Source organism: Drosophila melanogaster, chromosome 3L (assembly GCF_000001215.4).
Source record: "Drosophila melanogaster chromosome 3L".
In the NCBI taxonomy this organism is placed as follows: domain Eukaryota; kingdom Metazoa; phylum Arthropoda; class Insecta; order Diptera; family Drosophilidae; genus Drosophila; species Drosophila melanogaster.
Window position 1 is genome coordinate 17,862,476 of NT_037436.4, and position 14,889 is coordinate 17,877,364.

Below are 14,889 nucleotides of genomic sequence, written 5' to 3' on the forward strand. Positions count from 1 at the left end.
AGAATGTTTTCAGTAAATCTTTTCCGAAATTTGAGAAAATGCTATCGAAATTAAACGAATTTTCGAAAGTTTATTCAAAGTGGTTAGAAGAACACCTACTCCTTAAGGTAAAAGAAGGAAATTCAAGGAAATTTAAAATATGGATTAAGTCCACTTCCTTGTTGGAAGATTGTAGATTTTCGGCGTTTGTACCAAATATGGGGTACAAAACTGTAGTAAAAAAGTGGAGAATCGTGGGTGGAATTGATAAAAAAATATGGAGTTAGAGCGAAAAAAATGCACCCAGCGAATGTTTTGGGAAAAACTATCGCTTAAGGTTGATCAACCAAAACAAGGCGGATTCGGTAGTTCTAATGTTGACAATACGGCGCGTCGTGCATTTAATAACTATAAGGCATTTTCCGAAATAACAGGCGTTGACATCCAGCTCATTTTTAATATGAGGACAATATTAATATGTCTGTCATGTCTATTACCTATAGACCTTGAAAAATATGAGCAGCTTTGTCATACAACTGCACAAATTATTGTTGACAAATATCCATGGCTTCCCATGACAGCGACAGTCCACAAAATATTGGTTCACTTCAAAAATATCTTGGAGCAAACAGTTCGACTATTTTGGAGAAGAGGCAGCAGAATCTAGGAATAAAATTTACAAGTCGGACAGACTTCACCATTCAAGAAAGCATAATCGTATTTGTAGCTTCGCAGATCTCTTTCACAGAGCAAAGGATACTTCGGATCCCATAATATAATCAATTAATTTAAGGAGGCGCGTTCAAAAACATAAGCGACTGCCTCTTTCCCCAGAAGTCATTCAAATGTTAGCTTTCGAACCTGATAACGATTCTTCAGACTCTGCTGATTGTGAAGAGGAAGACGACTATGAAATTTTAGACAATATTAATATTGAAAATTAACTTTAGAAACTTTTAACTTTTATAAAAAAAAAATTGGGGCGGAGTGGGGCACGCCCACTTTTCCAAAATATTTCTCGGGGCATGTGTCAAAACCTATAACGAGTAGAAAGCCCTCTGTGCAGAAGAAATTACTTTCACATGAATCAACAATTAGAATCTTAAGATTTTTTAAAAATTAAAGTCACATTTTGCGTTTGTATATGTATTTATGTGTATACATGTATGCTTGTACAAACATAGATAAAATAAGTTTGCTCAATGAGGATGGGGTGTAAATATTAGTTGATGAGTACGAAGACAAGCAATTTTAATCTGATTCGATTGCAGTTGCTTAAAAAATATATTGGGCGCCATATATTTTTTATGGCTACAATGGCTACTATGGCTAAAATATTTTATTTGCTAAATATTTAAATAATTAAATTTGCTAAATAATTAATTTATTTCCACAGTCTTCGGGTGGAGACGTGTTTCTTTCAAGCTACGAATAGCAAGTTCTAAAAACTACAACAGTATAGTGAAAGTTAAACACAAAGTGTAAAGTGCAGTTTGCACAACTAACAATTATTGACTATAGTAATTATTTACTAAAATAAATAATTATTCCATATTGTTCTGGTAATTGTTATATGTGGACTTAGAACAATGAATCAAAACGACATACGTTCTCAGCGACAATGTGAACAAGACGAGCGCCGGCTCTCTTTACAACGCAACAATGCATACTTTTCTTTCGTCTCACCGCAAATCGGTGATCGAGCACCCTCACCTTCAACTAACTCGAAACTTTTGCCCTCAGCGAACGACAGACCGCGTTCTTGCTCTCCCTCTCTGCCTGCTTCGGCTCACAAGTCGTGGAGCGAAGAGACCGCCTCTCCTACCCCGCTCCTCTCGCAGCGCCAAACGACCGTCCCGGGTAACTGTAACACTGCAATAACGAGTGCAGTGACCTCACTGGCAACTGCCACAACATCAACTTCGTCAGCGGCCCAACTAATTATCGCTGTGCCAGCTGTAAATAATTCAGCAGCACTGACCGTTTGCAACAACAATAATGCACGTAAAGAAGAATCAAAACAAAAGCAGAAGTCGATTTCGACTGTGCAGACTGGCATGGATCGCTACATCCAAATCAAGAGAAAGCTCAGCCCTCAAAACAATAAGGCAGGTAATCAACCCAAAATCAATCGAACCAACAACGGCAATGAAAACTCTGCAGTAAATAATTCAAACCGATATGCTATCTTGGCTGATTCTGCGACCGAACAACCCAACGAAAAAACGGTAGGGGAACCAAAAAAGACCAGGCCTCCACCAATTTTCATACGAGAACAAAGTACAAATGCACTTGTAAATAAACTCGTTGCTTTGATTGGTGACAGCAAGTTCCACATTATCCCACTTAAAAAAGGAAATATTCATGAAATAAAACTACAGATCCAAACAGAAGCAGACCACCGTATAGTGACTAAATACCTAAATGATGCTGGTAAAAACTACTACACATACCAATTAAAAAGTTGCAAAGGGCTACAGGTAGTACTTAAGGGCATTGAAGCAACAGTGACACCAGCTGAGATAATTGAGGCTCTGAAGGCCAAAAACTTTTCTGCAAAGACAGCTATTAATATTTTAAACAAAGACAAAGTTCCGCAGCCACTATTCAAAATAGAACTCGAACCAGAGCTCCAGGCACTAAAGAAAAACGAAGTGCACCCAATATACAATTTACAGTACTTGCTACATCGGAGGATCACCGTGGAGGAGCCGCACAAACGTATCAATCCAGTTCAATGTACTAATTGCCAAGAATACGGCCACACCAAGGCATACTGCACCCTTAAGTCCGTATGTGTTGTCTGTAGCGAACCTCATACTACCGCAAACTGCCCCAAAAACAAGGACGATAAGTCTGTGAAGAAATGCAGTAACTGCGGGGAAAAACATACTGCAAACTACAGAGGCTGTGTGGTGTACAAAGAATTGAAGAGCCGCCTAAACAAACGTATTGCCACAGCACATACATACAACAAAGTCAATTTCTACTCTCCGCAACCGATTTTTCAACCACCCCTAACTGTCCCAAGCACTACTCCAACAATTTCTTTCGCTAGCGCCCTAAAATCCGGACTAGAAGTGCCCGCCCCACCGACAAGAACTGCTCATTCCGAACATACACCGACAAACATCCAACAAACACAACAAAGTGGCATCGAAGCTATGATGCTATCCCTACAGCAAAGCATGAAAGACTTCATGACGTTCATGCAAAATACTTTGCAAGAGCTCATGAAAAACCAAAATATCCTGATTCAACTTCTTGTATCTTCAAAATCCCCATAATGGCTTCCCTACGGATATCTCTGTGGAACGCAAATGGCGTTTCACGGCATACACAAGAGCTCACACAGTTCATTTACGAAAAAAACATCGACGTAATGCTACTATCAGAAACGCACCTCACAAATAAAAACAATTTTCATATACCAGGATACTTGTTCTATGGTACAAATCATCCAGATGGTAAAGCTCATGGAGGCACTGGAATACTCATCAGAAATCGCATAAAACACCACCACTTAAACAATTTTGACAAAAACTACTTACAATCTACGTCCATAGCCTTACAACTCAACAATGGTTCAACGACTCTAGCCGCAGTCTACTGCCCACCGCGCTTTCCAATCTCTGAGGATCAATTCATGGAATTCTTTAACACACTAGGTGACAGGTTCATCGCAGCGGGTGACTATAACGCCAAGCACACCCATTGGGGATCTCGACTTGTGTCGCCAAAGGGTAAGCAATTGTACAATGCGCTTACGAAGCCAGAAAACAAGCTAGACTATGTATCCCCGGGTAAGCCTACATACTGGCCAGCAGACCCAAGAAAAATCCCAGACCTGATCGATTTTGCAATTACTAAACATGTCCCCCGCAACATGGTCACCGCCGAAGCACTAGCAGATTTATCATCAGATCACTCACCTGTTTTTCTAAATATGCTAACTCGCCCCCACATCGTCGACCCACCGTATAGACTCACAAATTTTAGAACAAACTGGCCAAGGTATCAAAAGTATGTCTGTTCACACATAGAACTAACGACGGCATTATCTACAAAGGAGGATATAGACAAGTCAACGGAAACTCTCGAAAACATTTTAGTTTCGGCTGCAAAGGCTTCAACCCCGCCAGTGACGTATGCAAAACCAAACTACATCAAAACTAATCGCGAAATCGAGCGGCTGGTATTAGATAAACGACGCCTACGAAGGGATTGGCAGTCTAATAGATCACCAATTACTAAGCACATGCTTAAGATAGCCACACGCAGGCTTACCAATGCTCTCAAACAAGAGGAAAAAAACAGCCAACGTTCATATATCGAGCAACTCTCTCCCACCAGCACTAAGTACCCTCTTTGGAGAGCTCACAGAAACCTAAAGACTCCAATAGCGCCAATTATGCCACTCCGAAGTCCCTCTGGCACCTGGTTTCGAAGTGATGAAGAAAGAGCCAGTGCTTTCGCTGACCATTTACAAAATGTATTCCGACCAAATCCCTCTACCAACACATTTATTCTCCCTCCTTTAATAGCAGCCAATCTAGATCCTCAAGAACCCTTTGAATTCCGACCATGTGAACTAGCAAAGGTTATCAAAGAGCAACTGAACCCAAGAAAATCGCCTGGCTACGACCTAATAACTCCAAGAATGCTCATTGAACTCCCAAAGTGTGCTATTCTTCACATCTGCCTGTTGTTCAACGCAATCGCCAAGCTTGGATACTTCCCTCAAAAATGGAAAAAGTCGACCATAGTAATGATTCCAAAGCCAGGAAAAGATAAAACGCAGCCATCATCATATAGACCGATAAGCTTACTAACATGTCTTTCAAAGCTGTTTGAAAAAATGCTACTCCTTCGGATTAGCCCTCATCTTAGAATAAACAACACACTTCCAACACATCAATTTGGCTTTAGAGAAAAACATGGAACCATCGAACAGGTCAACCGAATCACGTCAGAAATTCGTACTGCTTTTGAACATCGAGAATACTGCACAGCCATTTTTCTAGACGTCGCGCAGGCATTTGACAGAGTGTGGCTCGATGGACTTTTGTTTAAAATAATCAAGCTGTTGCCCCAAAACACACATAAGCTACTGAAGTCATACCTATATAACAGAGTGTTTGCAATAAGATGCGATACAAGCACTTCACGCGATTGCGCAATCGAAGCTGGAGTGCCGCAAGGCAGTGTACTGGGTCCAATCTTATACACCCTGTATACGGCGGATTTCCCCATAGACTACAATCTAACAACCTCCACGTTCGCTGATGATACCGCGATACTCAGTCGCTCGAAATGCCCAATAAAAGCCACGGCACTCCTATCCCGACACTTAACATCTGTAGAACGATGGCTTGCCGACTGGAGAATTTCAATAAATGTTCAAAAATGCAAGCAGGTTACCTTTACCTTAAACAAACAAACATGCCCACCACTGGTCTTGAATAACATATGCATTCCACAAGCCGACGAGGTAACATATCTGGGAGTTCATCTGGACAGGCGGCTCACTTGGCGCAAACATATAGAAGCCAAATCGAAACATCTTAAACTTAAAGCAAGGAACCTCCACTGGCTCATAAATGCTCGCTCTCCACTTAGTCTGGAGTTCAAAGCTCTTCTATACAACTCCGTCTTAAAACCTATCTGGACTTATGGCTCCGAGCTGTGGGGCAACGCATCCAGAAGTAACATAGACATTATTCAGCGAGCACAGTCAAGAATTCTGAGAATTATCACTGGAGCGCCGTGGTACCTTCGAAACGAAAACATACACAGAGACCTAAAAATCAAATTAGTAATCGAAGTAATAGCTGAGAAAAAAACGAAGTATAACGAAAAGCTGACCACCCATACAAATCCCCTCGCAAGAAAACTAATCCGAGTATGCAGTCAAAGCCGGCTGCACCGCAACGACCTCCCAGCCCAGCAATAAACTTATTAGGGCATTAATGAAAAAAAAAAACTATCACTAAGTGAAAGTTAATTAAGTTAGATTAAGATTTGAACACTTATTGTTAGTCTCTTAACACAAAGGGAAGATTCAATAAATAATAAAAAATTAAAAAAAAAAAAAAAAAAAAAAAATATTTAACGGATCTTAATGTTTCGTCATGGAAGTTTTAAAACCAAACCTTTACGCTGTTCAGTCACACTTGGTTATAATAGGCCTAGCTTAATTTAATAATCTAAACTAATTTTAACATCGAATAATCTCCAGCACGCTTAGTTTCAAAAAAATTGTGAAGATGTGGAGTGGTCCTTGCGTTGCAACCGGGTTGCTGTTGTTATTCGGTCTGAATTTGGTCTTTCTGCTGCCAGAAACCAACTATTGTCATTTAAAAAACTGCCCAGCGGATAAAAAACTGCCACATATTGGCTGCAATAACAGTGGGGTAAGAATAATAGTTTGGAAACAACAACGTAATTTCATTCTTCTCATAAAGGGCGTTGCTAATTCTGTCGGGGTTTGAATTTTTTCGAATCTTTCTAGCAATATGGCTGTTGTTATCTAAAGATTTGAAAATTTGTTTTAGCTAATACCAATTTGAATTGGATTCTGTACGTATTACTATGCTATTATGTAAGAAATTTTTTAGTAAGCTAGCGTTAAGTTACACATTCCAATTGCTTACCCGTTACTCGTATAGTCAAAGCAAGCATTTCGTAAGCATTTTCGACCGTATAAAGTATATAAATTCTTGCTCAGGATCAATATCGAGTCGATCTGACCATGTCTGTCTGTCCGTATGAACGCTATACTATATGGAACCATAAAAAATAGAAAGTTAAATTAGACATGCAGATTCTAGCCCACAAACCCATGTTGCCGCATCTACTCCAACGCCCACAAATCTACACTTTTCAAATCTGTTTAGTTTTTTCTTCGTTTTATTGTTTGTCTTGTCATTTTCTATCGGTATACCAAAAACACTTCGACCAGGCCCCTCCCTACACCTACAAAACGCCCAAAACGTTCACTTTTAAACAATTTTTAAGTTTTCCCCCATTTTGTTCTCCAATATCTATCGATATCCCAGAAAAATTATGAATTTTCGCCTTCGCATTTACATTAGCTGAGTAAAGGATATTTGATAGTCGGGGAATTCGGCTATAGTATTCTCTCTTGTTTTTGTATTGCAGAGCTGGTCACCAAAGTGCGGAAAAGATCCAAAAATCATTGACGTACCCAAGCATATAAAGAAGTTAATTCTAAACTATCACAACACATATCGCGATAATGTGGCCGGGGGACAAATGCACAGGCTACCTATTGCAGCTCGTATGCTCAAGTTGAAGTGGGACCAAGATTTGGCCCTTTTGGCTACAATATTGGTAAAGCGATGCGATCTCCAACCCACAGACCACTGCATATCCACGGAAGAGTTCTCGTCTCCAAGCTACCATGCGGTATATAACAAGTTCAAGGCGAAGGAGGATACATTCAGGATAGTTCGATCTCAGCTGAACGCATGGTATGATCAGTACAAGCACGTTTCTGCATCCAGTCTAATTGATGGATTGTCCACGGCTAAGAAGCTTTAATTGTAATTTTAGTTTTCATTTAAATATAAATATATAAATAAATAATATTTATCGGTTTCAGGAAGGAGATTGGGCATTTCCTAAGGATGATCGTTGGCCCTAGTAACCGATTGGGCTGTGCCATAGCCAGTATTGAAAAAGACGGATGGACCCATCAATGGCTAGCCTGTCTGTACAGCTGTTCGCCCCAGAAGAACTCGCTTCTTTATGAGTATTCCGGAAAACCGGGAGTATATTGCACCACTGGGATTAATGGAAAATTCCAAAATCTATGCAATGACACTGAACCTGTGAAAGATTGCATGCACTCTGAACTATTCCAAACAATAACTGCCAACGACACTACATCACTAATCAGGAGCATGTTGAATAGACAAACGCAATCCAGATCTATTCATTCTTGGTTTTCGAATCGGGAGACAACAGTTTGGGGCTTGATGAAGAATGCTTGGAATGCAGTTGTGGGTTTGCTGTAATGGTGGTGGTGGTGATGATGGTGAATGAATTCGACTTATAATCAATAAATTTATAACATGAAAATTAGGGCTAAAATAAAATATAAAACACAATCTACAATCGATAAATAATTAAATATATTTTTACTCTAGATACTCAATCTTATACTAACATAATGGCGTAATCAAAACTAAGTATTACGGACTTCTGAAAAATTGCTTTTTGGCCACAAAAAGGTGCCATTCTGCCTATAGTGCAGTGCCACGAAACAACAATATTGACAAAGACAATGGCATAATTAATGCATGCAGATACTGTGCGAGTCACTGTGGGTCCCGACAGTCGCTTCTACCAGAATAGCTCTTTAAAATAAAATGTATCTAAATTTAGATACCCGTAGTTCCGTAGTCGGTCCCGTACTAGGTCCCTTACTCGGTCCCGTCAGTGCCATTAATAGCGAATCGGTTCCACTGCTCCGGGGGATCGTGGTGAGTTCCAGCCGGACAGAAGCTCTCGAATCCTCTCGAACAACTGTGTTGGAATCGCGCCTCTGACGCTGATAACGCTAATTGTTAACCCGTTACCCACCTCCATCACCACCTAAACATGAAGTACGAGTATCGCATATCCGAATGCATACTACGGATGGGAATTCTCAGTCTAACGGACGATTTGTCAGGTCGATGGGCCAAGTTTACCACAATCCCTAATGAATTGTCGCGTTCGATTAGCGGCTCGAATAGTGGAAACGGTTTGTCGTCATTAAATAAGTAGCAGCAAAGACACTAGAATAACAAGATGCGTACCGCCATACGATTTTTTGGCACACGATTTTTTCGCCGTGGCTCTAGAGCTCTATGTGTGTGTTTTTTCACAAGTATGCAAATTTGCAGTATTTTAGTATTAATATATTGGAAATACTCTAAACTGTTATGTTACAGCCCGCAAAAGTTAATTTAACAGCGCACCATTATAATAACAGCTGTTAATGTCAGCTGTTGCGAGCACATACCACGTGGCTGCATTTAGCTTAACTTTCAAAGTGTTAGAAATTAAAAAGAAGATCGCAAAAGAGTATAATTTGAAATGGATAATCAATCTTCAGGTTTGTATTATGTGTTCCTGTTAATATATTGTTTATTGTGTGCGTCTACTACTAACTATTTGTACATTTAGCAAGTGATGTCCACATGTAGCTGTTTGAAAAAAATTGCAACTTTGAAGAGAGCTACAACAATTTGTTCAAATTTGTTCAGTAAGTGTTTATATCCATGTTGTAGTGTGTTCAATTCTTAGCTCATATCATGTAGTCTCTATGTGCGTTTGCGGTTTTTTGAGAAATATTATGTTTTAGGAAGCAATATCTCGATTGCCAGTGCTGACCTGCTGGAAGTGTGGCGCAAGCAAAAGGGTTTTCGTCAAAAGGAAAATACTTTTTACACTTTTATCAGTGGGCATTTTTCTGATAGCAAGCTAGACTTTAATGAACGATACCTAAAGGAAAATGCGAGAATGTTTTCAGTAAATCTTTTCCGAAATTTGAGAAAATGCTATCGAAATTAAACGAATTTTCGAAAGTTTATTCAAAGTGGTTAGAAGAACACCTACTCCTTAAGGTAAAAGAAGGAAATTCAAGGAAATTTAAAATATGGATTAAGTCCACTTCCTTGTTGGAAGATTGTAGATTTTCGGCGTTTGTACCAAATATGGGGTACAAAACTGTAGTAAAAAAGTGGAGAATCGTGGGTGGAATTGATAAAAAAAATATGGTGTTAGAGCGAAAAAAATGCACCCAGCGAATGTTTTGGGAAAAACTATCGCTTAAGGTTGATCAACCAAAACAAGGCGGATTCGGTAGTTCTAATGTTGACAATACGGCGCGTCGTGCATTTAATAACTATAAGGCATTTTCCGAAATAACAGGCGTTGACATCCAGCTCATTTTTAATATGAGGACAATATTAATATGTCTGTCATGTCTATTACCTATAGACCTTGAAAAATATGAGCAGCTTTGTCATACAACTGCACAAATTATTGTTGACAAATATCCATGGCTTCCCATGACAGCGACAGTCCACAAAATATTGGTTCACTTCAAAAATATCTTGGAGCAAATAGTTCGACTATTTTGGAGAAGAGGCAGCAGAATCTAGGAATAAAATTTACAAGTCGGACAGACTTCACCATTCAAGAAAGCATAATCGTATTTGTAGCTTCGCAGATCTCTTTCACAGAGCAAAGGATACTTCGGATCCCATAATATCATCAATTAATTTAAGGAGGCGCGTTCAAAAACATAAGCGACTGCCTCTTTCCCCAGAAGTCATTCAAATGTTAGCTTTCGAACCTGATAACGATTCTTCAGACTCTGCTGATTGTGAAGAGGAAGACGACTATGAAATTTTAGACAATATTAAAATTGAAAATTAACTTTAGAAACTTTTAACTTTTATAAAAAAGAAAAAATTGGGGTGGAGTGGGGGCACGCCCACTTTTCCAAAATATTTCTGGGGGCATGTGTAACCCATTAAAAAAAATCATCCAAATATCTCCCGTAGTTTAGGAGTTATTAATTTTTGTAAAAAAAAACAGGCCAAATGCCCCATAGTGGCTCCGCTCTCTCGAATTTTTGTTCGAGAGCGAGAGAGCGGAGAGCGCTACAGCGAACAGTCCTTTTCTACGCATACAGAGATAGCAGACAACTGTATGAGTGCACACGTATGTTCATGCATTGTAAATTTCACAAAATATGCCCTTCACCGTAGAAGATCGTAGACTTTAAATCTATATTATTTTTGATCATGTGAAAAATTCTTGTTTTGCATTGCCTTAACGTCATTATTTAATATTAAATTATTATTATGTTATTTTATTATTATTTAAATAAAGCTTGTGTCCGTACTTCGTGCCTCAAGATATTGCAATAAACAGATTTCATATTTTTATTTCTTTTATAAATTTGTATTTTCTACTACGTATTATTTTTTTATGAAATATTTATTTCTCAATGTAATGTCTTCTTTTTCTAAAATGTATGTTTTAAATTATAGTAGCTAAAATAATTTCTTTTGTATTTGCTTTAATTATTTAGTATATTTATTAAGTCATTTGACTTAATATGATGTATGTAAATGAACAATTTTTGTTATTTAAAATGGACATTAGATTCAGTTGTTTTCAGTTTCAGTTTTTTTTTATAATTTAATTTAATATTTTAATATTTTTAATTTAATATTTTTAAAAAGCGCGCAATTTCATCATATTGCTACGAAATTGGCCAAAACTTCCCAAATATGTAAATTCGTGTCTTCGATCAGAATTGATTTCGTCACGAAAATCGTCTTCTAGCACAACACGCACACATATACGCGTTCTCTTCTCTCGTTTTTACTCACACAAGCAAGAAAATTCTATATTAGATTTCTTGCACTCTCAGCGTGAGCGAGAGGAAAGAGAGCAATTTTGGCCATCACCAAAAAAGTGGCTTCATAATGCCAAACCAATGTATGGCCGTTACGCATCTTGTTATTTTAGTGTCTTTGGTTAAACTTCGGTAGCGTCACCTTGCTGGATTGCGTCCTCATTTTGGAAGTCTGCATAGATTTAATCAACTCCATGAAATTTTTGCTTTTCGATTCTAATAATGCTGATCACTCGAGAGGTCTTGGGAGTAGGCCGATCCCACTTCTGATGCCGGAAAAGCCGAGCGCGACTCTTCATTCTTGTCTATCACAGCAAGTCGCTTGCGTGTTGTTCCTTTTGTCGTTCTCACCAGACTAATTTACTCAAGCGTCGCCCTCTCGATGCTTTTCTTCTATTCCTCAACTTCACTAAATTATTTTGTCCTTACTTCGTTTCCACGAAACTCTACCACCACAAGAACAACAGGCGCCATGTTCATGTGAATACACACACAAATGATGCCCACTCAATAACTGAACGCTTTCCGTAAATTTCATTACCCGCTGCTCCTTCTTAACATAACGGATCAATAACATAATTTCGGTTGCTTAAAAAATATATGGCGCCCACTATGGCTAAAATATTTTATTTGCTAAATATTTAACGGATCTTAATGTTTCGTCATGGAAGTTTTAAAACCAAACCTTTACGCTGTTCAGTCACACTTGGTTATAATAGCTAAGCTTAATTTAATAATCTAAACTAATTTTAACATCGAATAATCTCCAACACGCTCAGTTTCAAAAAAATTGTGAAGATGTGGAGTGGTCCTTGCGTTGCAACCGGGTTGCTGTTGTTATTCGGTCTGAATTTGGTCTTTCTGCTGCCAGAAACCAACTATTGTCATTTAAAAAACTGCCCAGCGGATAAAAAACTGCCACATATTGGCTGCAATAACAGTGGGGTAAGAATAATAGTTTGGAAACAACAACGTAATTTCATTCTTCTCATAAAGGGCGTTGCTAATTCTGTCGGGGTTTGGATTTTTTCAAATCTTTCTAGCAATATGGCTGTTGTTATCTAAAGATTTGAAAATTTGTTTTAGCTAATACCAATATGAATTGGATTCTGTACGTATTACTATGCTATTATGTAAAAAATTTTTTAGTAAGCTAGCGTTAAGTTACACATCCCAATTCCTTACCCGTTACTCGTATGGTAAAAGCAAGCATTTCGTAAGCATTTCCGACCGTATAAAGTATATAAATTCTTGATCAGGATCAATATCGAGTCGATCTGACCATGTCCGTCTGTCCGTATGAACGCTATACTATATGGAACCATAAAATCTAGAAAGTTAAATTAGACATGCAGATTCTAGTGACGCCCACGCTGTGCAATTTTTCAAACCCATTATATAGCCCACAAACCCATGTTGCCGCATCTACTCCAACGCCCACAAATCCACACTTTTCAAATCTGTTTAGTTTTTTCTTCGTTTTATTGTTTGTCTTGTCATTTTCTATCGGTATACCAAAAACACTTCGACCAGGCCCCTCCCTACACCTACAAAACGCCCAAAACGTTCACTTTTAAACAATTTTTAAGTTTTCCCTCATTTTGTTCTCCAATATCTATCGATATCCCAGAAAAATTATGAATTTTCGCCTTCGCATTCACACTAGCTGAGTAAAGGATATTTGATAGTCGGGGAATTCGGCTATAGTATTCTCTCTTGTTATTGTATTGCAGAGCTGGTCGCCAAAGTGCGGAAAAGGACCAAAAATCATTGACGTAACCAAGCATATAAAGAAGTTAATTCTAAACTATCACAACACATATCGCGATAATGTGGCCGGGGGTCAAATGCACAGGCTACCTATTGCAGCTCGTATGCTCAAGTTGAAGTGGGACCAAGATTTGGCCCTTTTGGCTACAATCTTGGTAAAGCGATGCGATCTCCAACCCACAGACCACTGCATATCCACGGAAGAGTTCTCGTCTCCAAGCTACCATGCGGTATATAACAAGTTCAAGGCGAAGGAAGATACATTCCGGATAGTTCGATCTCAGCTGAACGCATGGTATGATCAGTACAAGCACGTTTCTTCATCCAGTCTAATTGATGGATTGTCCACAGCTAAGTAAGCTTTAATTGTAATTTTAGTTTTCATTTAAATATAAATATTTAAATAAATAACATTTATCGGTTTCATGAAGGAGATTGGGCATTTCCTAAGGATGATCGTTGGCCCTAGTAACCGATTGGGCTGTGCCATAGCCAGTATCGAAAAAGGCGGATGGACCCATCAATGGCTAGCCTGTCTGTACAGCTGTTCACCCCAGAAGAACTCGCTTCTTTATGAGTATTCCGGAAAACCGGGAGTATATTGCACCACTGGGATTAATGGAAAATTCCAAAATCTATGCAATGACACTGAACCTGTGAAAGATTGCATGCACTCTGAACTATTCCAAACAATAACTGCCAACGACACTACATCACTGATCAGGGGCATGTTGCATAGACAAACGCAACCCAGAACTAATGAGGCGTATATGAAAGCGGGGAAAAAAGTTGGGCAGTTTTTCTTCATCCTATTTCAATGCGTATGTCGAGCCATAAAAAAATATTTAGACTCGACAAAAAAAAAAAAAAAAAAAATAAAAAAAATTAGTTTTCTTGAAGATGTAACCAGTAACATTTTGTAGTCATATTTGGGCCATGAACTGAACTAATGAACTGAGCTTAATTTAATATAAATGAATATAATATAAACTAATATAAATAATGTAATATAATATAATAATAATAACAATAATAATAATAATAATATAATATAATAAAAACTAATTTCCACACCGAGAAATGGTCAACACAATTAGTTTCAAAGAAAAGTGTGAAGATGTGGAGTTGTCCTTTCGTTGCAGCTGGGTAGCTGCTGTTATTCGGTCTGAATTTGGTATTTTTGCTGCCAGGAGCCAACTATTGCTATTTAAAAAACTGTCCATCGGATAAAAAACTGCGATACATTGGCATCTGATACTCTAGAAACTCTTATACATATAGCGTAAGAAATATACTACATAAGAAATTTCATTCTAAACTATCACAACACATATCGCGATAATGTGGCCGGGGGACAAATGCACAGGCTACCTATTGCAGCTCGTATGCTCAAGTTGAAGTGGGACCAAGATTTGGCCCTTTTGGCTACAATCTTGGTAAAGCGATGCGATCTCCAACCCTCAGACCACTGCATATCCACGGAAGAGTTCTCGTCTCCAAGCTACCATGCGGTATATAACAAGTTCAAGGCGAAGGAAGATACATTCCGGATAGTTCGATCTCAGCTAAACGCATGGTATGATCAGTACAAGCACGTTTCTGCATCCAGTCTAATTGATGGATTGTCCACGGCTAAGTAAGCTTTAATTGTAATTTAGTTTTCATTTAATTCACTCTGAACTATTCAAAACAATAAC

General features: G+C 38.5%; 2 pseudogenes, besides 7 other annotated features; both read left to right on the forward strand.

Annotated features, from left to right (window-relative positions):
- Nucleotides 1–1,010: part of a mobile genetic element that runs on past the window's edge.
- A 357-nt stretch (nucleotides 1,011–1,367) lies between these two features.
- Nucleotides 1,368–6,082: a mobile genetic element.
- Nucleotides 6,083–6,264: 182 nt separating this feature from the next.
- On the forward strand, nucleotides 6,265–8,098 carry CR43086 (annotated as a pseudogene).
- Nucleotides 6,666–7,125: a mobile genetic element.
- A 677-nt stretch (nucleotides 8,099–8,775) lies between the features above and the next one.
- Nucleotides 8,776–11,543: a mobile genetic element.
- Nucleotides 8,861–10,611: a mobile genetic element.
- Nucleotides 10,206–10,611: a mobile genetic element.
- Nucleotides 11,544–12,239: 696 nt separating the features above from the next.
- On the forward strand, nucleotides 12,240–14,098 carry CR43087 (annotated as a pseudogene).
- Nucleotides 12,641–13,140: a mobile genetic element.
- Nucleotides 14,099–14,889: the final 791 nt, after the last annotated feature.